A 25,824-nucleotide genomic window follows, 5' to 3' on the forward strand; every position below is an offset into this window, starting at 1 on the left:
CGAAAGTCCTTCATTAAGTACTTAGTCAAAGTAGGGTAAAGTGTTACAAGTTGGACAGGATTTTTTTTCTTGATAAACTTAGTACTACATTTTTATTTGTATATTTTTTAATGCTTTAGTTTTATAATTCGGTTCCTTGTGTTTACAAACAAATTTTGTACTGTATTTATCAAGAAAAAACCATGTCCAACTTGTACCGGCGCATTGTCCAACTTGTAACACTAATTCCAAATTATATCACTTTCTCCTAGCCTGGGGGTGGAATATGTAAGTAAGTGAACCCGGTAAACGATTCACTTGACAGGTCAAAGTGCACATTTCACTAGTGAATCGCTAAAATGCGATTATGAAGGCGGTGAACGATTCACTTCACTCAGTTTTTTGAGGTTAGATTTTTCACCATCATTTGATGGGGTGAAACTGGAAGTGAATGTAATTTTTAGGACAAAAAATTCATTGCAGAACCGGAAGTTAGGGTTTTTCACATAACTAGTATATAATGAGACTCGAAAGCATTAAGTTTATAAAGAATTTAAAGGTCTCTACACATTAAAAAATGCATTTTTGACAGAATTTTGACGTTTACGCCTACAACAGTGCAGGCAATATCCTTCAAAAAAGAGATTTTTGACGAAAATTACTTCCAATGTGTAAAGGCCTTAACGTAAAAAAAATTGCCAAAATATAATTTATCGAAACAGTATTTTCGTGGCACGTATAGAGCATTCACTTCCGAAAAAATCGAAAAGATTGTCAAAATTTCTCACTCACGTTAACAGACGGTGCTCTCGGGTTTGTACACATCTTGTATTATTTCAACACCAATTTCACTCAATTTTTGCTAAAATATCGTTGAAAACTTAAAAAATTTGTGAAAAACTGCATGAACACTGAACAAAAACAATGATTTTTGACATCTTCGAATTCACTCTAGCAGTTTTTCACCGCAACTGATTCACTCACTCATTCATAATCACTTTTCTAGCAGTTGTGAACGCGAACGGTGAATCCACCCCCAGGGTATGAATACTATAAGATGTATGAGTTTTTCTCGTGAGAAACTCAAGACTTTTGGATCGTCTTTTGTAAGAGTTTCGTTAAGTTTTCATGCTAAGGGTTATGTGGTACACTTAATGCATCTAAAAGAATTCACAGTTCGAGATCCGAATTTTTTTAGGACAAATGGGACAGGTTAAACCCAATCAAATTTGATACGAAAGATCGTATTGGATTCGCCGTTTACATAGATCAGATTAAAATGAATCCCAATCTAACAGTGCAGTAAACAGTAAATTTGCAAATAAGAATATATGCAATAAAGAGCAAAAAGCATTTGATCGGTTAATTATTCTTTTTTTGACAGTTTTATATCAGTGTTCGTTAACATTCTCTTTTTAATTTAATCATCGAAAAATTTTCGAAATTCACGATGTCAGGAAAAGTCAATATGTTAGCTATAAAACTTTTTGTGAAAACTTTTCAAATCTACTAGAAATGAAATTAATGAAGGAATTAGTGAAATGGAATTTCAGCATGAAATAAATATGCTAATAATATGAAATACTTTGTTTTTGAAGACTTGAAAATATTTTCCCAATCTTTGAATTTTTTTATTTTTCTACGCTAGAGAGCGTTCACTGTGTTCCAAATTCGAAAGTCAGTGAAAGCGTCATATTGACATTTCCATTGCTTTTTCGAAAAGCAAGAAAAAGAAGGCCAAAACCATGTTTACTGTGGATGTATCATTCAAGTCTGAAACTAAAATACTGTCTTAATTTATTTAAAAGTAATGACATCTTAAAGAATTTAGACGAAGTGTCAAAACCTACCCTTAGATGTGAAGTTAGTTAATAGATAAAAAAAATATACTTATACAGCTGAACTCCAGTATCTACTAATTTTTTTTAATGTAAAATTATTGAATACATACCTAAGAATAAATTAAAATAAAAAGTTCAGAGTTTGTCCTACAATTTTAGATATTTTTAATAATTTTTCATATCATCAGATATTTAAATTATTGAAGTAGCAGTGGATTTGAATATTTACTTCTCGTTCTCAAGACCTTTCCAAAACACTGTTTAGTTCAAAAATCTATGAACCCATTTAGAAAATATACGAGTTTAAAATTTATTTTTCGAAAAATCAGTATTGACTTTCTATCAATTTTACTAACTTTCGAGAAAAAATTTGATATTTCCAATGAAAGAATCACAGTTCTTGCAAGCTAAAGAAAGCTTATCACTCTGACTTTCTTTCTATGTGAGTTAACGAAAAAAATCCCAGAGAAATAAAATTTTTTTAGAGCCAAGACAGAGCAAACGTTTGGGAATTTTATTCTTTCATTCTATTTTTTTTGCCTTCTCTGAACCTTCCTGGGATTTCTTTTCAAAGAGTATATCTCATACCCATCCTCAAGTGACACCGCAGCAAAAGACGATTTTACGACTCTCATGGGACGAGCAACAAAAACACCCAAAACAATCACACAAATTTCAACGCTCTTAGTGCAAAATTCACCTTTGACCTTCTTTTTTTTTCTTCACTGGAAATCCACAAAATGATAATTGTGCTAGTTTTTTCGTCGTAGATGGGACGAGACATCTACGTCAATAAAAACGAAAAGCGTACTCTCCATAGAGACAATTTTACGATCAATTTTTGCTGAAGATGGTTCTTTCCGAAAGTCTCTTTTATGGAGAGTTACAGCATTTTCAAAGCTCATGTACTGTCCACTCTCGATGGATTTGAAATATTATTAGTGAAGTTTGTCAAGTAGTGTCAACATGCAAAATTGTAATAATTTCCGTAATTGCAATTTCATGTTAAATGAGACAGATTTATGGTGAAATCCACTTCAACACACACAGAAATATCTATATATGACGGAAATGTTATATCAATTTCAAGCCAATTTGCCATTATATGATCACCACTCCACATATTATTACTCTTTTTGCATTTTCCCAACAAAATTTCAAAATTAATCTAACAAATAAACTCAACACACTTCCAAAATTGACCATATCAGAGGCACGAGTGAGCACAAAAACTCATTTTCAATTGCCATGTTTAGCACATTTACTCACTCACTCTCTTTTTTTTCATTTAATTAATCGACACTGGATGATATATGAGAGATAAGCGAAAAAGTGAATTAGGAATTATTTGGTGGATTTTATGAATTGATAATACGATACACATTACAGAATTGCTCATTTCTCAAAGTCAAAAAATGCCAATTCCACTTTGTCTTTTTAGTACGTTTTAAATGACAACAGGATGAAAAAATATGTACATTTTGCAACGTTGCATTTTAGTTTTAAATGAAATAATGTGCTTCTTACTTATAACTTGCTGGGGGCATAACTAACTTAGGTTGTTCCAATCCGTGGTATCCAATAACCAAAGATAAAGTGTTGGATATAGCGTGTGTACGAATACGCTTTGTTACAAAATACCCCATTTTTCAATAATTTTCGGTGAGAATCTTATTCAGTATAGAATAAAGAAGATAAATATTAATTTCAACAATGAAAAAATTAATTTGACACGTCAGTAGGGAGACTGGGGCAAAAAGTAACAAATCGAAAATTTCAAAATTTAACATTTTCTAAGATAAAAAGATAGCGGCTTAAATTTTTTTCATAAATAGCCTCCAGAGATCTTCTTCAATGTCGCAAGGTTCTTAGAATTCGGACAAGGAATTTAGAAAACAATAAATATTGAAATTTTTAGCCGTGTTTTTGAAATATTTTCCTTACAGCAGATATAAATTTATACCGTAAGTCCCCGGGGGACCTTAAGACCCTCCTGTTCGTAAGCTTTTCATTACTTCTAGAAATTAAGGATGGTCTTTAACGATTCGATCTGCCATGTCTGAACAGTGAAAACCGTTTTTAAACGTTAGAATTAAAGAAAAGCTTATGAAGAGGAGGGTGTCAAAGTCACTCGCATTAACGGTACCTATTTAATTTTCCAAAATTGATGAACTGGTGAATATTTCCTAAATTATTTGGATTCCTCGAATATGAAACCGCTTTTTAGTATTTTCTAGAGATTCTTATCTCCAGAAATCTTTTTATCAAAAGCGACCACTTGGGGTAAAAAGTAACAAAAACCGAAACAATTTCTGATGCCTCACGGCGCGGCGAAAAGAAACGTCATTGCTGTATCACTACTTGTTCTGGACAATGATGATGATAAAGAAACGAAAAAATCAATTAATTCGCACAGCCCAATCGAGTTAGGGTGGCGGCATTACTTGTGGCCACTGTCTTTACTTATGGCCTCCCCGCAAAAAGCTTTACAATGTCAAAAAATGATTTCACAAAACCTCAAAATTAAAAATATTTAATGTGTTTTAATAGCAAATCACATTTTTCGATTTTCGGAATTATTTTTTGACAAAAATTGCGACATAGCCATAGTAAGTAAAGACAGTCCATAAGTAATGCTGCCACCCTATTGAATTTATGATATTTAGTTTAAAAAGAACACAAAACACTTTTCCATTTTTTTTGTTGTGTTTTTATTCTGCATTTAACTGACATTTGCTCGGCGATTCTTCGGCAGATTTCGCCAAATTCATCTCGCCCAATTCGCCATTTTCGCCATTTCAAAATGATTTAATGGAATTTTCTTATCAAAAACAGCCTTTCAAAAATAACTAGAAAAGCGCTCTTATCGTTCAGATAGAGAAAACGCTTTTCTACAAATGTGTAGAAGAATAAATTTCCTAGAAAAATATATCATCCAGGTTTTTTTTTTAAATTTCCGAGAACCCGCAATAAAACGAATCAAAATGTGATAATTTTACCCTATGCCTGATAGTATTTGCCCAAACTTTTTTGAGAGTGGTCACAAAATTACCTTTTAGAAAACGCTTCGAAAAATATATTTTCTTACAAAATAGAGGAAAATTACCTATACAAATTTGTAGAGCGGTAAATTTTCCATAGAACTGAGCTAATTAGAAATTTCTAGGGCGCTCGGATAGCTTGTAAAAAAATAAAATAGGGTTGAATGAACACCTCTTCGACAGGGAACCCATATTGACACTTTTGTCAAAATGATGAAATTTATTTAATGTATCAAATAAAATGTAAGTAATTTAGCGTTTTTTCATTAATCTATGTTTTTCGATAACGATAAGTGTTCAAATTGCGTATTCCAAATGATAAAGAGTAGGGTATCAGTACATCATTAGGTCCTGTCACGAGTTCTTAAAGTGTCAATAGGTATTCCTTTCACCCTATCTGTTTTGTGACTTTTGCTCCAATCTCCCTTAATGTGTTTGCGAATTGACAAGGCTATAAATTCGGTCCAAAATGCACCACACTACCCTTTTTAAGTAAAAAAAAAACACATTTAGGGTAGAGTCAGCCCTTTTCGCTATGTAAGCACTTTTTCGCCCTCTAATGTAAAACAAATAATTTAAGGCATTTAAGTATGAGTAGCATTTCAACACTCATAATATGTTCTGTTCTAATATCCCAATACGTTATTACGTCTCTTAATTAATTGAAATTCGTTTTAAAACAGGTGGCGAAAAGTACTGAAACAAGCATAATTGGGGAAAATGCATATTTTTCAATGAGATTCTCTAAAATTCTCGAGACGTATCCTACATATATAGATAGATATTGCTTCAAAGTATCTTTATACAAAACTTCATTTTAGTCTGACAAAAATATCACACCTTACGAGGCCCCTAAAGCTTAATGGTGGCGAAAAGTACTGACTCTACCCTAAATACTCTTTTTTGTTTTTTTTTTTAAAGGTGGATGTAGTTTTCGAAAGATACCGTACCTATCAAAAACGTCCAGAGTACAATAGGGATTTTTTTTTAACAGAACCTAAGTTTGAATTTTGGGATTTCCTTAAAAATTTTAATGAGGTTTCAAAATTCAAAATTATGCTCTATTCAAAATTTTCTAGTTATAATCTAAAAATTAAAAAAATGAATGTAAATGAATATATTTATACAATTTTTTAAAGTATTATAATCCGAAAACGGCTTCATTGATTGTAAAATTTCAGAGAATTTTGGGATAGTGCTAAGGGTGTTAGGTAGGCGAAAGACCGTACTTAAGTAATGAACGGTGATATCAATTTTTTCAAAAAAATATTTTCAAAGTGTTATATTTTGAAAACAGCTTGATGGATTTTCAAGTTTGATGGAGTTTTGGAAAGGTCTTGAGAAGGCCTACAATATGACAAAAAATTAGGAATTATGTAGTGAGCCCAAGAAGCATTTTCTTCTCTATATTATTTTGTACAATTTTCTAAGTAAAGGCCTATACTCATTGAGAGCTATTTTCCTCAAAATTTCGTTTTTGACGGAAATAGTCTGTAGTAGGCGGAAACGTCAAAGTTTGTTAAAATAGGATTTGTCTAAAAGTCTTTTAAAATCTTAAAATACCAGAGATAACTATGATTATTATTTTTAAAAAATAAACTAAAAAGGTTGCAAAAGCTTTGATATATAAAGAAATCATTTCCAAAAGTCGGCATAGAGCGAATAATAGGGGTGTTTTTTATTGGGAAAATTATTTGATTTTCTCTCCCAACGAAAAAAAAGAAAAGAAAATAAAGAATCCATTAAATTTTCCGTTCATTTTATATTGAAAAATTATAACTCGCTAGAATTGGCAAATAGCTTTTCTATAAAATGTGTTTGGGATATATGGTTGGGGCACAAAAAAAAAGAGATTGCAATAAAATCCATAACCATCAAAAGACACATGAAAAATAACGTTGATTGCGTGTTAAAAAGAAAAGCAAAAGCGAGTTAAAAAAAAATTGGAAGAAAAGATAGAAGGAGTGAAACTCAAAAAGCCATCAATTTGCTCCACTAAAGTCAATAAATTGACGATGGCCAGATTGCGACTCGCACATTTACCAAACCATTCATTCAGGAAAGAAGAGAGACTTCCCAGCCATGAGCTGCGTGCCAAAATTTCCACACAAAACAAGAATTTTCCAAGCGCTAAATGGAGAGAGTGGGTTCTAGGCAATCTAAATATTATGTTAACAGGCTTGAGTTGAAGTTGAATGTGTGGCATCGAGAGCCGATATTGACACTTTATTATTTTTGGCACAGCCCATCATCATCGTTTTCATGTGATATTCCCGCAGCTCTTCGACTCTTTGTTGGTTATATATTTTGTATTAATGTCTTTTTGCTTGTAGATGTGTATTTTGCCTTTAGCTTTTTCATGTCTTTTCCTTTTCAATAAAAAAAAACGGTGGAATGGCGAAAATGGTGAAAATTTTTGCCCGAAGGGGATGACACAAGTGATAAAAGAGGGTGAAAGAATATTGATTTCAACCCCATTTGAAATTGATGGTAGAGGGTATTGGGGGTAACATAGCTTCTCGTCTTTTTATGGATCATTGTGAATTCTCACATATTTCACACATTCTTCATCCTTGATTATGCTTGCGTGCTATCTTCGAGTGAAAAATGGGAAAAATTTGGGGTTTCCAGGGGAATTTTTGAGCTAATTCTGTGGATAAAAATGTCGACAAAATAATGGGAAGAGAAATTTACAACCGAGGAAACACAGTATTTGTGCTATGTGATCGTTATGTCTATGTTTTTTTTATGACATTTGGGCATTAGAGCTCTGTATCAAGGAAATTACTTTTTCCAAGCAGAACGCCTGTAACCGCTTAGTTCCTTAACGTAGAACTTTGTCTATTGACATAGAAACGACAGTAACATAGCAAACACTGGCTTTCCCGATTTGTAACTACTTTTTCTATTATTTTGTCGAAGTTTTTATCCTTAGAATCCATAAAACCAGTTCTTCCAATAAATCTACTATAAAAATGAAAACATAGAAAAACATAGAAATATAAATCTGGCGTCTATCATGACTATGTGAGACGATTTTTTCTGTAACACTGCTGCTTAAAGTTAACGAGTTCAGAACTATGCGTAATACCTTAAAGATACTCAAAAACATAGAATTATTAATCAATGTAATCGGATCCTGTCATAGTTCGAGTGTTTGAAAATCTGATGAATAATCTGTCAGAAGAACACAAACTTAACCTTGGAAAACATTGCTAACAAGAGGGCTTGATGTTAAATTTGACGAAACGACAGTCGACAACAATAAAACATAGAAAAAATGGCTTTGATTTTAATTTCTTTAGAATTATCGTAATCAAAATCGCAAAATATATTGAAGTTTTATGCTACTTCAACTTCCATATCAATGAAGAACATTTCCTTATGTCTATTCTATGTTAATATGTTTGGATGTTTAAGAGACGAATGGCGGATCTTCGAGTTAAAAGGTCCATATCGTTTTCTTCACACTAGTTTAATTTTTTTCCCATTTAGAAAATAATAATAACCCTGTAAATTGTAGAATACTAACCTCATTCTTTGCATAATTTATATGTATACCCCAAAAGAAGATTGAAATGTCATATTTTGAACATAAATCTTTCTTGACAGATTTTCATAAATTCCTTCACAAAGATTCACCAAGGTGTAATTGTTTCATGTAACCTTTTCTCATGCGTCTATGCGTGTTTATCCATAAAATGATCTATTCAATTGTCAATCAACAAATGAATTAATGCGATTATTCAGTTTGACACTTTTGACATAGTTTTGATGGTTTTCGATGTTTTCTGCGCATTACTTGTCAAATTCAAATTGTAATAGACTTGACATGGTGTTCGTTGTACACACCGTGAATATAGTTGATGAAAGGAAGTGCATTAACTACGGTCACTTAGCAAATTAAAAGAAAATAGTGACTTATGGTGACTTTCTATGTTTTTCTACACAAGATGTTTAGAATCAACTTACAGTAATGTAAATGTGCGATGTCAATACTGATTATGACGCCACAGATTGTCTTTACTATCATTTAGTTGTTTAAATTTAGTAAATTGAGCTTTTCGTAAATGTATATGCAAAACATTGAAAAAAATCGATAAACATAGATTTAGAGTATGGAACTCACTTGAGTTCGTATTACAGAAAAATAACTAATTGTAACAAGGTGCATAGAAGATAAATCCTGATATGCTAGGCTAAGAAAATAAAGTTATGTAAAATTGACAAGTTTTATGTAGAAACGTAACTTGATGTACAAAACTTGTAAACAAAAAAAAAAAAGAAAATCAGTGTCGGTTCACCATTATTGACCATACGGAGTAATAATAACTAATTGGTAATTTCATAGATACTAAATATAAGGCGTTTTTTTAAGATTTAAATATTGTGCATCACGTCATTATCTATGTTTCTGCAACACAAAAATATACCAATTTTACATAATAAACATAGATTGAAAGTGGGCATTGCAGTGGAAATCAGTGCCATCTCATTTGTTCTAGGATATATTGTTATAAGACTATTATTGTTTCTTTTCTATATCGATGAAGTGCATAACGAAAATTTTTCTATGTTTTTATGACATGATCTATCAATCTAATCAATGAAGTTAACATGGGCATTACATGTTGGACATTAAAACTGAATTGCTATCTCATTTGAATAAGATCGTGGTATTACAAAACTTCAGGTTTATTGTGTAAATTTTCTATGTTTTTTTATTCATTTGTATAAGATATTAATATAAAGTAGGATATGATAGGCTAATTTTGAATCGAATCTCATTCTGAACTTTGAGATTTCTTCACTGTTTCAGATGGTACAAAAAGAACACAATGAAAAAGTACTTTAGAGTGCAGGGGGAAGAACTAGGGTTATGGTAAACATAGAAAGACAGAGAAACAGAGGATGGGAACTTCAATAAATTCATAGATACTATAGGGATCCCTTTCCACTAAAGAAATGGTGGACATAACTCCAAGTAGTGTAGACATATAAAATCAGTGTTTGTAACTACCCCAAATACTCCCAAGTATACAACTGTCTCAGTTTCCCCTAGGCCTCCCACTTTTTCGTTGTCTTCTGAAACAGTGGGGAAATCTCAAAGTACAGGATTAGATTCGGTTCCGAATTAGTCCATTAGATCCTAAAAGTAGTTAATACTTTAGGCCAAAATCAATGTAGTGCAATATTAGCATTAGCTTATATTGTCTTCAAATGACAGGCTTATCTTAAATTGGCAGTTAAAAACATCGAAAAACATAGAAAATATGCACTGTTGCTACTAATGCTAATCTAAGGTTAAGATTAATAATTGAAAAATCAAATTCTTCTTTAATATTCCAATTCCAAAGCGATTATAGATTTTCGATGTTTTTTCTATTAAAAAGAATTGTTCATTCATTCATTCAGTTTCAACTGCTTATTCCTATCGGGGTCGCGGGCTTAGGTCATCTAGGTTAGCAGCCCACGTCTGTTGATCCTCTGCCATTTCAGGAAGTATTCGGAGTCGATATCAAATCCCAAAACGATCCAAGGCAAGATCCTGAAGTTGTTACAGCCACCTTATCCTGGGTCTGCTCCGCGGTTTCTTATTTTTTACAATAGCTTCCAAGGCTTTTTATATTCCGTGCAGCTATTTTGAAATACCATTGTCGTCATGGTAGGTTTGCCGAAATTTGGCACACTTCCCCTATAGGGGCAATTAAAGAATTATTTTATAAGTAAGCGCCTAATAGTAGGCAATTCGTATCTGATTCTTTCAATCCGTTTTCACTTAAACCGGAACTTCCTGTATTAATCAGTAATCAGTCAAAAACTTATCTGGATATGCTTGTGAATTTGGAAATTTTGTGAATTCTTAATAGGTAGATACGGGTTTTGGGATGGTCCGCTGTTTATCATCCACTGAGGACTTCTGATAGGAGCAAGACTGCCGATACGCGCCTGTAGCTATTATCAAACGATCTGTAACCGACTCTAGGACGCGCCTGATGGGTACCCCAACTGTACGGCTTAATGGCGTTATCACACTTGCACATTAAAATTTTAATGTGATTCACATTAATTGTCGCTTGTGAGCGTCTAAATATGTTATTTGTGTCTTTGATTCACTTAATATTTGGGGTTTTTCTATTTATTGATAAAGAAGTGGACTTGGCCTGCAAAATTAAGATTAAATTTACCTAAAGCACAAATATTTTTCACATTAAAAAATTAAAGAGAAAATCGCATTAATTATTCACATTAATGCTATAAATCAACTTGTATCAAATTTTGCGGGCCAAGTCTACCTTTTTATCAACAAATAGATCAAATTTTGAATATAAAATGATTCAAAAACACAAATTACACATTTGGACTCTCAACAGCGACAATTAATGTGAATCATATTAAAATTTTAATGTACAAGTGTGATAACACAGAAGGTCATTGTAGAACTCGGTTTGTTCGGGAGTTCTTCACCCCTTGTTTTCCATCCTTATTCAAGCTTTCCCTTGTAATTTTCCTCAGTTTGCTTGTATCGCGTGGCTAAGTGGATTTTTCGTCAAGTTCCTCAGCATTATGATTTTTAGTGGGGAGGGGGTGGACATTCCACGCGTGTGGATGACTTTCAATGGGGAGAGCTCCCTTGAAAAAAAAAATGGCAAGGTGTGTACAGCATGACAAAAAGGTGTACTAGATAGTAATCAACTGATGGTGTGAGAATGCTAGAGTGAAAGAGCACGGAATGATAGGGAAGAATAGTCTCTTATGTGTTTGGGAGTAAAAATTTTTACGATGGGTGGAGATTGGGAAAAATTCTCAGGAGGTCACTGACGATGAAGACACAATGAATGAAGGTGAAAATGTAGGAGAAAAAAAAACATTCTTGTGGTATTTGAATTAGAGGGAGCAATTAAATTTTTCGGCAGATAAGACAGTGGCGTGCTAGAAAAAAAACGTGTTAGTTTAGAACAAAAGCTGAGAATTTTTCCAAGTTTTTTTTTTTTACTTCGACTTCTCTGTAAATAGTTATGGCAATTTTGTATGGGAGAAAGACGGTGAAGCAGAAAAAAAGAGTTGTATGTGTAGATTTTATAAGCACCCAAGAAATAAAGAAGAGTCTGAAGGGGCGAAGGAACTCCAATAAACGGTTTTTATGTTACGTTAGAGCAAGATATTTGACTAAAATGCAAATATTTACATACCAAGGCAAACACTAATAAACATTGGAAGGTGGATTAGTGAGGAAAGAGTTTTTTTTTTACACTGAGAGAAGGAAAAAAATAGGGGAAGGCTTTGAAGCTTCGTACATATTGTAGCTTCGTATTTTTGTAGTTTCGTACATATTGTAGCTTCGTACAATTAATATTTGTTCCATAATCTTTCAATCAATCAATCTAGCTTTTAAGATATATTGCCATTGATAGATCAGACTCATTAAAGGAATATGGAAAAATATAAAGTGTTCGAAGCTAGAGGGCGTGCGAAGCTTGAAAGCTTTCCCCTATATGGAAAGCGACGCAAAAGACGACTTTGCTGATTTTTTTTTTTTAAACATTGAGAGGGGAAGGGGTGGATTCTTGAAAATTTCCTTATACTTTCCTACCCTCCAATTTTATATTTCCCACAATAGAATCACAGAGAGATCTTGAGAGGGTGAAAGTTTTTCACGAAAGAATTTTCTTTTATCTCTCAACCCCCTTGGCTTTTTTTTGTGTGAGGAAAGGGGATGGATCTTAAGCAACAAAAATGCTCAAAAGTTGGGATGAAATCTTAAAAAAAAAAAAATAATTTTTCCATCTAAAAGAAAATTTAAATAACAAAAATTTCTCTTAGCATAGTGATTAACGTGATTTTGTCGAAAATTCCTGAGGGAGAAATTAAATTGATTTTACTGCCAAGAATTTTCCTTCCCCCAAAACTCTTGGGGATATTTTTTTTTCAGCTGTAGGGAAGTCAGGAGCTAATTCCTCTTCCTTGATATAAAAAAAAATATTTTCCTCCATCTGTAGTGATTTAATATAATTTCAAAATATTAATAGAGCCTGGGACATGGTGAGGGTGAAAAATGGGACAGAAAATTGAGATGATGGAATGAGAGAATTCATCAATAAACGCGCGAAGCCTATTATTGGCGTCCATTCACCCATTTTCCCACCCACTGGGTGGTATATTTGATAAAATACATCACACTGAAAAAAAAAACATACGTATTGGTATACACTGAGAGGAAAAAAAAGCTTTCGTCGTCTACCACCCACTCCCAACGCCATCTGGAGGGTGGGTGGAATATTTAAATTCATAGCACTGACACACACCTCACACCACCAAAGAGGAGGTTGTGTTGGGTGGAAAAAACACACAAAAAAACACTGAAGCCACCGCCCCAATTCGATTCGACATTCCATCATCGCCATCAAACAGAGAGAGGAAAGTGTATGGCTTTTTTTCCACCGTTTCATCTCCATGGGTTTGAGTCTGAGGGAAGAGGGTGGTGGGAGTGTTGGAAAAAAATCCCAGTTAGTGTATTTGAACCCCACACATTTTTTTTTTCCTATATAGTATTTTATTCCCGTGCAACTCGTTTTGGTTGTTGAGCTACCAAAACCATCACTTCCCACTCATCCTCACAAAGAAGAAAAAAAAAAAACAGAGAAGCCAGGGGAAATGGTTTTCCGGGGGGTTGGAGTTTGTCCGGGAGTTTGGGGCTTGAGTGTTTTGCTGTAACCGTCACGTTGACACTTTTCATCATTACCCCCCGGCCTGGTTCGCACAGTAAAAGGGGGTGAGCTTCGAGACACGCAATTCTTCAAAATATATTGTGAAAGCTTGAAAATATAATAGGGTGGCATTTTTTGCCTACATTTGGGGGGTTTGAGGGACATTTTTCTTCTTCATCTTCCCGCCTTTTTGCCACCCGCCTTTTCTTAGACAAAGAAACCCACCCACCTAATTTGGCATTCAAGATTGAGGAACTTGATGGGTGAGTGGAAACAGAAGGAAAAATTGTAAGGGGTTTGGTTTGTGAATGAGATCTTTTGTACACGATAAAAACGGTGATGAAAACGGTGATGGTGGAAAAATTTACGAAGTGGCCGAAGTTGCACGAAGTCAAGGATTTTTCGAATTGTCGAAGACAGATTACAGACGGTTTCTATGAAGTCTAATTACTGATTTAAACCGTTTAAGGATTTCAAGACCTTTCGAATAAAACCAATCTAGTCAAAATCGGCTGAGAAATAGACATTCTAGAAGGGTTGGACACCTCAAACGAAGTTGTGTAACTCTGTCCCCTGCAGGTGACTTTGATACCCTCCTGTTCGTAAGCTTTTCTTTAATTCTAATGTTTAAGAACGGTTCTCACTGATCAGACATGGTAGATTGGATCAGTAAAGATCATCCTTAAGAGAATTAAAGAAAAGTTTACGAACAGAAGGGTGTCAAAGTCACCCGTAGGGGACAAAGTCACCTGCACTTACGGCACTTTACTAATTGTCCGTATTTGTTTTGGTTTCTACTTCTGCCATAGTAGGCTATGCTAAATTTGAACAAGATAAGGCTACCACTAATTAAATGGTAGGGAAGCTTTCTGTGCTTTCAAGGCAATAATTGAACTAAGATAAACGCAATTCAAAATGTAAATGTAAGCCACAGACTTGTCGACTTTTAAACCCGATACGAATATTTTATGCTGGGTTTGTAATGGAAAACCTTATTGCGGACAATAATGTTTGCCAGCTCTGACTCAGGCTATGATCATGTGGAATAGAGGGTTAGAAAGGTTAGAACAATGAGACGGACACCGAGAATGATTTGATCAGTCTTCGATTGATTACGAACCTGGAAGGGCATGGGACGCATGTGTAGTCTAGAAGGAGGTTGTGATTGGAAAAGAGGAACGAGAGGAAGGTTTATATTTAGTCCCAGATCCCTTGTGATCGTTTAAAGAACCCTTCTCTGGTCGATAAATACTTAACAATAAACATTGCTGCGACCGTTCTTTTGCGCATACGCTCCCTAGGGGGCACTTCCTAATACTGAGAATTCTCTCGTTCAGTAATAACCTTCCCGATTTTAGAGCTTTCTCCAGGTTTTTTTCTGTATCGATTCGAAGGTATTTCAGAGAGAACTTACCTAAAAACCCGATGGAATTTCGAACGTTTAAACAGTTTAAACCGACGAATTACACAAAAGTGAGCAAGTTCATCGAAAGGACATTTATTCTAATACAAGTGCGATTGAAACGTTGTGCCATCCTAAAATTCCACAATACTACAGAAAAAATCACTTTTAGCTTGAAGTGACAAAAATACCGAAATTCGAACTGGCAGAACAGTCAGTGCTACAACGGCGAGTACACGAACTTGCGTTTTAGGCTTTAGGGTTCCGGTAAATTTTCGAATAGGTTTGGCTTGGCTTTGGAGTGGCTTTGTTTCTTCGAAAGGCAGAGATTACTGATCAGAGCTAATAGGGAGAGCGCCCTACCATAATATTTTTTTTAGTTAACCCGTATACTTCATGTGAGCAACTCATACCCGCAACGATTTATGAGCTGGGTTGTATCATTCGCGCTCAAATGAATGAAAATTTTACCCATTGCAAGATTTTCCAAATATTTTCTGTTTAATTGAAGTAAACAAAGTGTTTCAGGGGTTGAACTCCTTGACTTTTTCTCTACTCTCTTTTCCATTGTAATCTTCGGCCAAATTTGGAACAATAATGTTTAAGAATTTATCATTAAAAATAAATTAAGTTAAATCTTTTATGAAATATTAGAAATTTATTTATTAAGGCTAGATGATTCGGGTCTACTGTTATCTAATGAAGTTTTGATGGGTAAGTTGGCGGCAGATAGGTGTACGTACAAACACGCATTACCTACATGTTTGTGTTAATTTAATACGACAAAAAAAAATGGTTCAAGAATTATACATATTTTGAATTTTATTCTTTAAAAAACATTTATCCTATTAGCAGTTGTTCAGAATTCGTAAACCCAATCTAATACTAATATTCCAGAGTTATGAAAATTTCTTTATTACTCGAAAAGTTAATTTATCATTTCGTTTTTGAATGTAAAGGATAAATTCAAAATTAAATTGCAAATTTAAAAATATGTTTTATTTTGTGGTCCTTAATTTTTAGCCATCTTTGATGTATCCCTATACCGGTAATCCTTGTGACTTAAGCGGCCAGTTCCTGAAGATCTCAAAACACTGATTGATTAGCAAGCTAGGCTGTGTGGTGTGGACGTCAAGTCCCTGATATAAAGCTTAAGAAGAAGATTAGCAACCATTTTATTATTTTTTCATAATCTAACAGATCATTTGCCATTAGTATTCTAATCCTAAGTCAAATTTTCCATAAAAATCTTGACTAATAATGAATTAGAGATGTTAAGCCATTTAGTTAAGCCTTATACGGGCTTTAGACCTAAAACGGTCTTCAGACTAGACGTTTAGCCCAGTTCTCAAAGGTCTAAAAATTCATGAAAAGCGAGGAATTTTAATGCTTTTTGAAAACCTAATAGGTCACTTATCTTTAATAATCCATTCCTAAGTTAAATGTTTCCAAAAAATCGTCAGCTAAGTCTTATACTGGCTTCAGACCGAAGGCTTAGCCATATGGTTTAACTGCTCTGATTTCTTATCAATCACGATTTTTTGGAAAAATTTAACTTAGAAGTGGATTATTAAAGATAAATGACCATAAAAAAGCAATGAAATTGCTCGTTATTTAGAATTTTAAGACCTTCTACAACTGGACTAAACATTTAGTCTGAAGATCGCTATAGGTCTGGGTCAAAATATTTTCGAAAATTTAACGTAGGATTTTAAGGAGAAATGACCTAATAGATAATGAAAAAGTAATAAAATTGGTTGCCATTTAGGATTCTAAGACCTTCGGGAACTGGGCTAAACTCTAGTCTCAAAACCGTTTTAGTTTTGAAGCCCTTATTAAGGGTGTCTGAGAACGATTTTTATAAAAATCGAATAAGAACTTTTGAAGTTTACAATGAAACAATAATTTAAGTTTTTTTAAATAGTGTCTAGAAATCCTAAATAATTCATTCTTTCAAGCTGAAAACCATATTCTAAAGTTTTAGTTTGCTTTAGACGCTTTAGACCTATTGTTCGAACCGTTTACCATTTTATCGTTCAGTTTCCACTATTCTAGAGCCCAAACGGTAAGAGATACTGATTTCTAGCGTCCGGAAAATTACAATTTCAAAATGTTTACTAATTTTTTCAGTGTACAGCAACCCCTACCCAGGGCTATCTATGAGTGTAGATGAAAAGATATTTGAACCATTTTCTATTATTATTTTTCTCCTTGGTTGAGTTTTTCACTTTTCTTGAGGAAGGGAGTTTGAGGGCATACCATTTCTCAAGGGTTTGTCATGAGGTGTATGCATGAAGGAAGAAAAAGACGGATTTTGACGTCCTCAGGCCCCTGAAATTGAGGAGTTAGGGTTTGTTGTTTTCGCTTCCTCAAAATTATGCTGAATTTTGTGGGGGGTTGGTGTTGATGGAGAAGTCTGAGCATGGAGGTGTGAGGGTAGAGAAACAAATATTTGTTTGTGGTTTCAGCTGTGTAGGGGATGGGGTGGTTTTGTGTGATATGTACATTGTATAAGGGTGCCTCATGGTCACCTTATATTATGGTAATTTTCAGCATCTGTCGCATACAAAACAGAGTATTTGACATGGAGATGACACCCTTTGAGTAGTCGTTCAAGGGGTTGGTAATTGCATTGAGTTATATCTCATTTTGTCCTTATTACATGGTTCCGCTCGAGGGATCCTTTCGATGCTCACTCACTCTCATGCCTTATGGGTCAGTGATGAATAGGGGAGGCAATTGACTTTGGGTGTGTGTATGCCATAACTTTACGATCTTGACATTTTTTTTAAGGATTGGTACATTAATATTTATGACATACCTTCGATGACTTTGACTTGTCAACCTTGGAATTTCTACTTTGGTGGTAGAAAAATCCATGTTTATTGTTTTATAAGGATTTCAGAGGACTGCCTTTGGGATATGATGGTTTCTTTAAAGGTTGCCTAATGACTTGTTGACTCTAACTTACTTCTGACCTCCATTAGTGGTGGTAACTCTGCTATTTTCTCGGTCATTTTCCTGGGTCAGAATGGAAGGCTAACAAAAAAAACTTCAGTCAGGTTTACAAAAATGTAAGCCCTAAAATATATATTCTGTATTTTATTGGATTTAACACAATTTGACCCCTTTTTTCTCTTCTTTTATTTTTTTTCCTACCCATCCCCATAACCACAAAGTTTTAGCCGAAGTTGAACAACAACAAAAAAAAATTTCTGACATCCTCGACTTTTGTGTGCATTGTTCGGGAGAGAATGTTTCTCGGGGAAAGGGTAAAATTCTAAGGGTGGTTTGGACTGAAGAGGAAAGGGAGAGAAATTTATAACTAATCGCCATGGTTGACAACTTTTTCGTTCATGCCTTTTTTTATACCATCATCCTTTTTGGTCCTTTGTCTCGTCTCCGGGATTAAGGGTTGGGGTTTTAGAATGAGAGAAAATGGGAGTAAATGTGGTCTCAATAAAATTTTCTCACTTTTTCTACTTATCCTCTTTTGGTTGGATTCTTTATGGTCACAGCTTCTGTGGTACGGGGCAACATCCGACTTCGTTTGATCTGCCTTAAATTTCTAAGACCGGTTGACCGGTACACCAGTAGACCGGCCGTTCTTCATTCCTCTGCTATGAGGTGTTAAGTAATTTTTGAAGTATTTGGGAGTTTGTTGACCTCAGGCGGACCTGGGCGGGGGTGTCTTAATCCAGGACCTTGCTTGGAACGCCTTGGAATAAACTCCAAAGACATTTTTGATTGTGGATTTCGAAGTTTCCCGACGGACTAGGTTCTGACATGTCTTAAATTTCTAGGATGAAGTGTAAATTACTTTTTGAAATAATTGCCAGAAATTGGAAAATTGACCTGGAAAGCAGGAAGCGCTATAAAAAACATTGTGGGGATTCTTTGTCCTCAGGTCGAACCTGGGCGAGAGTACTTTAATCCAGGACTTTGCTCGGATCGCTTTGGAATAGACTCCGAAAACATTTCCGATTACAGATTTTGATGTTTTCCGATAGTGTAGGTCCTGATATGTCTTAAATTTGTGGGATCGGTTGGTCTGGTTGGCCGGTACACCTATCGTACTTCATGACTGCAATGAAGTGTTAAGTAATTTTTCAAGTATTTACCAGAATTTTGAAAATTGACCTGAATAAACGGGAAGAGTTAGAAAAGCCATTGTGGGGTTTTTTTGTCCTCAGGTCGGACCTGGACGACAGTGCTTTAATCCAGGACCTTACTTGGATCGTCTTGTAATAGACTTAGAACACATTTCTAATTGTTGATTTTAAGATTTTCCGACAGAATAGGTTCTGATCTGTCTCAAATTTCTAAGATCGGTAGGCCCGGTTTGCCGGTAGACCGGTCGTACTTCGTCCCTCTGCTATGGGGCCTTAAGTAATTTTTTAAGTAATTTCTAGAAGTTGGAACATTGACCTCAAAAGCAGAAAAAGCTAGAAAAGTCCTAGTGGGGATTCTTTGTCCTCAGGTCAGACCTGGGCGAGAGTGCCTTAATCCAGGACCTTGCTTGGATCGCTTTGGAATAGACTTTGAAAACATTTATGATTATAGATTTTGAGGTTTCCCGACAGACTAGGTTCCGATATGTCTTAAATTTTTGGGATCGGTTTGCCGATGGACAGTAAGTACCTAACCCCATCGATATAAGGTGTTAAGCACTTTTTGAAGTAGTTCCTAGACTAGTGGGACCAGACCGAGCCGACAGTGTCTGAAGCAAACTCAAGCAGGATCTTACCTGGATTACCGGCTGACTAGGCTATTCGATCCTATCTACCGATGGGATCAGATGGTTTAGCCTACGATTACCTTCCTGATATCCATGTTCTGATTAGATTACATCTGTGGTATCAAGTAGGGTCTATCCAAAGCAACTTAGGCTCCACTCTTCGCTTCAGCCTCAGCTTCAAAAGTAGTTTTTGCACTCTCCCGGTATACCAGGACCTCGCCAACTTACCAGCATATAGGTCTCCGTCAGATCTCAATTATGTATTATGTAGTCCTGGAGCTTGGACTATGCAGTTTGTCCACCTCATCAGACCCAGGAGCCTGATACATCCTCTTTCTCGCTCTAGCCTAGGATTACTAACTGCTAGTCATGTTTTGATTGTATTAGATCTGTGGTAGTAGAAGTAGGGTCCATCCAGTGCAACTTTGACTTCTCTCTCGGCTTCAGCCTCAGCTTCAACAGTAGCTTTTCCACCTTCCTTAATTACCAGGACCTCGCCAACTCACTAGTATACAGATCTCTGTTAGATCTTATTTACGTATATTGTTGTCCTGGACCTAGGGTTTCTTGGGCTATCCAATTTATCCACCTTATTAGATCCAAGACACGGATCCCCTTGCATCTCTTCCTCGCTTCAGCCAAGATTGACTTCCCCTCCTTACAAACACGATCTCTTCGGTACCGTTCTATTGAGCCATTACGTAAGTAGCCATTACGTCCTTTTTAGGGACGAGGCTTTCTGCACAACACATCATCAATCCACACTATCTAACGCTAGGTTCCGCTCATAGAGTTTCCTTGGCATACAGGGGATGTGAGAGAGCTTAGTCTTCTCGTCCAGATAGAGGCAGCAAAATGTCGTTGTCGGCTCCTTCATAAACCCCTCTTATTCGTGGTTCAGCCTTGGTCGGGACTCTCCTGAAGTTGCATCATGAAGAGCTACAGAGATTCGTCGTAAGACCCGTGTTGTGAGGTCCATCGTAAGACCCGTTTTTTCAAAGATCAGCAACTTCCTTTCTTTTGTACGGGCTAACGGCCCTGCTCCCGAACCATACGTAACCATTGGATTCAGTATGGGTTTCCAGATCTTGATCTTTGTTGACCGCGAGACGTTCTTTGGTCAAAACATTGACGAGAGTACGAGGAGCCAGGTCTTGCTGCAAACTTCCCATTAACCCCTATACCGTCTTCATGTCCCGACTCCAAGTTCGACATCATTCACCGTTTGGCTTTACTACGAAAAGAAGTTTGAACTTAGCCGCTTGTCGTAGATAACTGAACAACTTTGCGTTCAATGTTGGAACGTCAAGGAACGTTGGGGTGAGCTAGAACCGTTTGAAACCGAATAAACGTTAAGATAAGTTTGTCCAAGTACACTGGTAAAAATAAAAGGGTCAAATTGACCCTTTTCCAAAGGATGGATCATATTTGACTCTTTGAAAGGGTCACCAGGAACCCTTCGAAAGGGTCACGGTTTTGACATCTATTTAATTCCGGAATAAACGAATAAAAAAACAATGAAAAAGTGATCTTTGGTGTTCGCTCAGATGAGAGAAATATGATATCAGTAATAAGTTTACAATAAAACATGATTATTCGTGATAAATGTGCATACTAAATTTCAAGAGATACAAAAGCGAACCTTTCAAAGGGTCAAATACGATCCATCCTTTTGAAAAGGGTCAATTTGACCCTTTTATTTTTACCAGTGTAGCGTTTTGGCCCTTGACGTACAATTTTCATTTGACGTTCGTTCGATTTCAAACGGTTCTAGCGGTTCTAGCTCATCGCTATTCCAAACCGTTTTTGCAAACTTTCCAATTCAAAACACCAATTGAATCCCAGCCATCATAAGCTAATTCAATCTTATAACTGGTTTTGTCATGCGACTGGGATTTTCCCGGACGATTCTAGGGAAAATGTCCTTCTCTCTCTCTTGAACTTTCACCCGAGAAGAGCCACGTGAAATAAAATCTATTTTGGAGTGGCTGTGGAACGGAAACCATATTGATTTTTGGGTGGTGGGGTTTAGCTGTGGTTGAGTGTTCATCGAGGGAAATCGTCCATTGTTGGATGTATTATATAGCAGGGAAAAAAAAGCTCCCGAAGGATGAGGATTTTGGTGAAAAATGGTCAAGATTCTCGTTTGCTTTCTATGTGGAAATTGCCAAAAGGGGGATGATTTTTGGGTGGGTGAAATTTTTTTCTATGTTCTCAGGGGTTCAATACGTGTGTGTGTGTGATTGGTTTGAGTGTTTTCAATGAAACCAAAGTGGATGTCTGGTGTATGCTCCATCTAAATCGCTGTGGCTATAACATCCTGGGATTATTTTCAGAACGATCCGCAGGAATTGTGCGGGGTTTATTGGAGCAAAAAAAAAAAGAAGTCACAAGGGGTGATTTTGTAGCCAATTTTATGTTATACCCCATGTCTTTTTTTGTCTCGCTTTTTGGCTTTCGATGTCAACTTCTTTCTCACCCTCGGCCTAGGGTGACGTTTTGTTCTTTTCAATTGGGGTAAGATTTGGGGTTTGGGAAATTGCTGCAGGAGAGGGTGGAAATTGGTGATTCAATGGCCGAAAAAGATGGCAGGAGGATGTTGCAGAAAATCGAGGGGATTGGGAAAATTCGCTTGGAAATTCAGTGCAAATGACTGTGTTCATGCTAGAGGAAGAGATCAATAGGGAAATAGGGAGTTCTCAGTTGTGGAGTAAAAATCGAACATACCCTATAACAGTATTCTAATTAAAAATTAAATTTTAAGAGTGTACTGCAAAAAGGATAAAGGCAAACTCCAAATAACTTTATCCTGCGCGTATGTGTTGCTCTCCCGAAGTATACAGTCAGTTTTAAATATCCAGGATAGTGTTGAAAATGGGCTAAAGCTCCAGTCTGAAGACTATCTTAGTGTATCAACTTAGAACATAATCAAATGTTCATAAATGTGCAAAGCATTAAAGTGTAAATTTAAGCTTTTCGAAGGGGTATTTTCAAAGCTTATTATTACACTGAACATTATTTGATCACAAATGTTTACTTCGATGCGCATTCTGCATACGATCTTGATTTTTGTGTATCAACTTAGAACACAATCAAATGTTCATAAATGCCTAAAACGTTTATGTAAATTTAAGCTTTTCGAAGGGGTATTTTCAATGTTTATTATTCCACTGAACATTTTTTGATCACAAATATTTACTCTGATGCGCATTCTGAAAACGATCTTGATTTGTGTGCATCAACTTAGAATACAATAAAATGGTCATAAAAGTGCAAAGAATTTAAGCGTAAATTTAAGCCTTAGGAATGGGTATTTTCAATGCTTATTGTTACACTGATTATTTGATCACAAATGTTTACACTGATGAGCATTCTGAAAACGATCTTAATTTTTATGTATTAACTTAGAATACAATCAAATGTTCATAAATGTGCAAAGCATTAAAGTGTAAATTTAAGCCTTAGGAATGGGTATTTTTAATGCTTATTATTACACTGAACATTATATGATCAAAAATGTTTACTCGAATGCGCATTCTGAAAATGATCTTGATTTTGGTGCTCAGCATAGTACGAACAAGTTTTAAATTAAACCTTGTAAAGGGGTATTTTTAAACACCTTTAGTACACTTGAAGGCATGCTTGATAATACACTTAGGGCAGAATCACATTATTGTCAGAAAAATCCTGACCGTATTTCGTTGCTTTACGCATTTCCATTGCAATTCTTACGCAAATTTTCAATTACCGTATTACCTTATCTCATTCTCAGTGGCACTGTAGGATTTTTTTGCTACAGTTTTCACAAAGTTGTTTTGCTCACCGTTTATCGCATTTTCGTTTTATTTCTTCAGTTTTCTTGTACTATTTTCACCTAGTGCTACCGATTATGAGATAAGGTAACACGGTAATTGAGAATTTGCGTAAGAAATGCAATGAAAATGCGTAAATTAATGAAATACGTTGAGGATTTGACGGTGATGGTGAGCATTTTACTGTCAATGTGATTCTGCCCTTATTATGAATTTTAAATGTTTTGGTACTCTGAAAAAAAAAAAAAGTTTTGTTAAACGAACAAATGGATTTTGTTCAAATTTTGCCAAAAGGATGTTATTTACCAATTTGACAAAACTTTTTCTCGCATTTTATATGGAAAAACACCCTTTTGACAAACTTTTAACAAAATCCAGTTGCCTGCCGATTTGACAAAACTTTTCCATACTCTGTATAGAAGAACTTTCTTTTGTCAAACTTTTCTTGTTAATTTGACAAAACTTTTTTTTCTGAGTATAATGTTTTGAAATACTCTTATAGTAGCAAGTGTAAAAACAAGCCTCAGCAAGGGGTACTTTTAATGCCAATTATTCCACTCCATGCTTCTTAATACACTAAAATATGCTATTTGAGCACTTATTTTAATTTCGGATTTTCTGTAAAAAAATGAAGTGTAAAAATAAACCTCGCAAAGGGCTTATTTTAAAGCTTATTATTTTATTAATGTGCTCCAAGAAATAACATATGATGCTCAAAATATAGAATACTATTCTCAGGGGTGATCGAAATGTTCTCCAAAGTGTTTTTGGAGGATGGTATGGGCTTTTTCGGCGAGGGTTGGATAGCCAATTAAGTGCTTTGATTTTCCCTGATTGGATTTGCAATGGGGAATTGAAATGAAAATGTGGAAATTGTGTGGTATTTGATTAGATGTAATGCGGATGAATTCTGTGGGTGTGAGACGATCTATCCCTATATATTTGGGGGTGTTTGCGGAATTGTGGGGAAGATTGCTGCAAAATAGGGGTTTATCAGAGAGATATTGCCCTATCTGGGCTAATCATGGGGGTGTTTCAAGGAAATTATTATACACTATATATAGAGAAGAGTTTGTTGTTGTGGAAAATTTAGCAAATTCTCTCTTCTTCTATTACTTCTCCCGTAAATAAATATTGATTTGGATTATTGTAAAAAATATTTAATTTTCATCGCACTGTTTTTTTGGTAAATATAGCGAGTTTTTTTTTATCTGAGCAATGATACACTCTCAATAAGATGCGAAGGAGATGTTGTATATGATAATCCACTACAAAAAAAAAATGAGAGGCGAAATAGCTCCATGTTTGAACAGAATGTTTACCTTTGTGGCTACCTTAAAGTTAAATACACAAAACACATGGAAATTCCTCAATGTCTCTTCTTTTGGGTGTTGAGAAGAAACACAAGCAACACCTTCGAGGTTTTTTTTTTCTTGTTAATATTTTATTTTCTTTTTGCCAAAAATTCTATATCCAAGGGAAAAAAGTCTTAAGGTGATTTCACAAGAAAAGACAAACTTGAGGAATGGAGAGACATGGTAGACTGAAGACATTTTAATGTTAGAATCGTGGTTTTCCTCAAGCAACATAATCATTTAGCTATGGCCTCTGGAAGAGAGTGTGAGGAGCATAAAATTTAACCCTTATATGCATGTCGGTTTCTCTCAAGTACTCTTTGTGCTACATCTTCGAAACCTCTTCCTGCTCATTTATGGGTTTTGCCTTGTCGAAGGGTGAACCAGAGCCACTCAAAAATGTACCGAGAGGGATGAGGTATAAAAGATGAGAAATTTGCCGTTCAACTTATTTCCATTTTATCCCTATTTTTGGGATTCTTGTGTTGATGTTTTTTTTTTTTTGGTATGCTATGGGTTGGCTCTTCCTGGAACGAGGAAGAATGGAAAGAAGGAGAGAAATGCGGGTCGGAGGTCCTCAAACCTTCCTAGTTGATAAAAAAAGTAAAATCTTACCAATTTACTTGTGACCATTCGGGTGTCTTTTATATTTTCTTTTTCTATTCTTCGTCCTCATTTTTTTTTCGTAAACACACTCTCCTGGAGCGCATAAAAGGAAATTGAGAAGGCGGCAGCATTTCAGGATACAGCTTACAGCATAAAAAGGACACGAATGGGAGAAAAAGCAGAATTGTCTGTAGTTCTTCCTCCACTGAGAGAAAGGCAATGAGGAAATGGGGGTTAAAATGAGTGTTGTTGTAACACTTATGTGTTAAGTACTTGATAACGCTCTAATATGTACATTTTGAACAGTCAAATTCGAATTTCATTCATTGCTGCAATACATAC

At 35.3% G+C, this 25,824-nt stretch overlaps 1 protein-coding gene across 7 annotated transcripts in view; it reads left to right on the plus strand.

Annotated features, from left to right (window-relative positions):
• Positions 1 to 25,824, plus strand: part of LOC129810186 (protein groucho) — a 338,180-nt gene that overhangs the window by 2,052 nt on the left and 310,304 nt on the right. The window lies entirely within an intron of this gene.

This window comes from Phlebotomus papatasi, chromosome 1 (genome assembly GCF_024763615.1).
Source record: "Phlebotomus papatasi isolate M1 chromosome 1, Ppap_2.1, whole genome shotgun sequence".
Lineage (NCBI taxonomy): Eukaryota > Metazoa > Arthropoda > Insecta > Diptera > Psychodidae > Phlebotomus > Phlebotomus papatasi.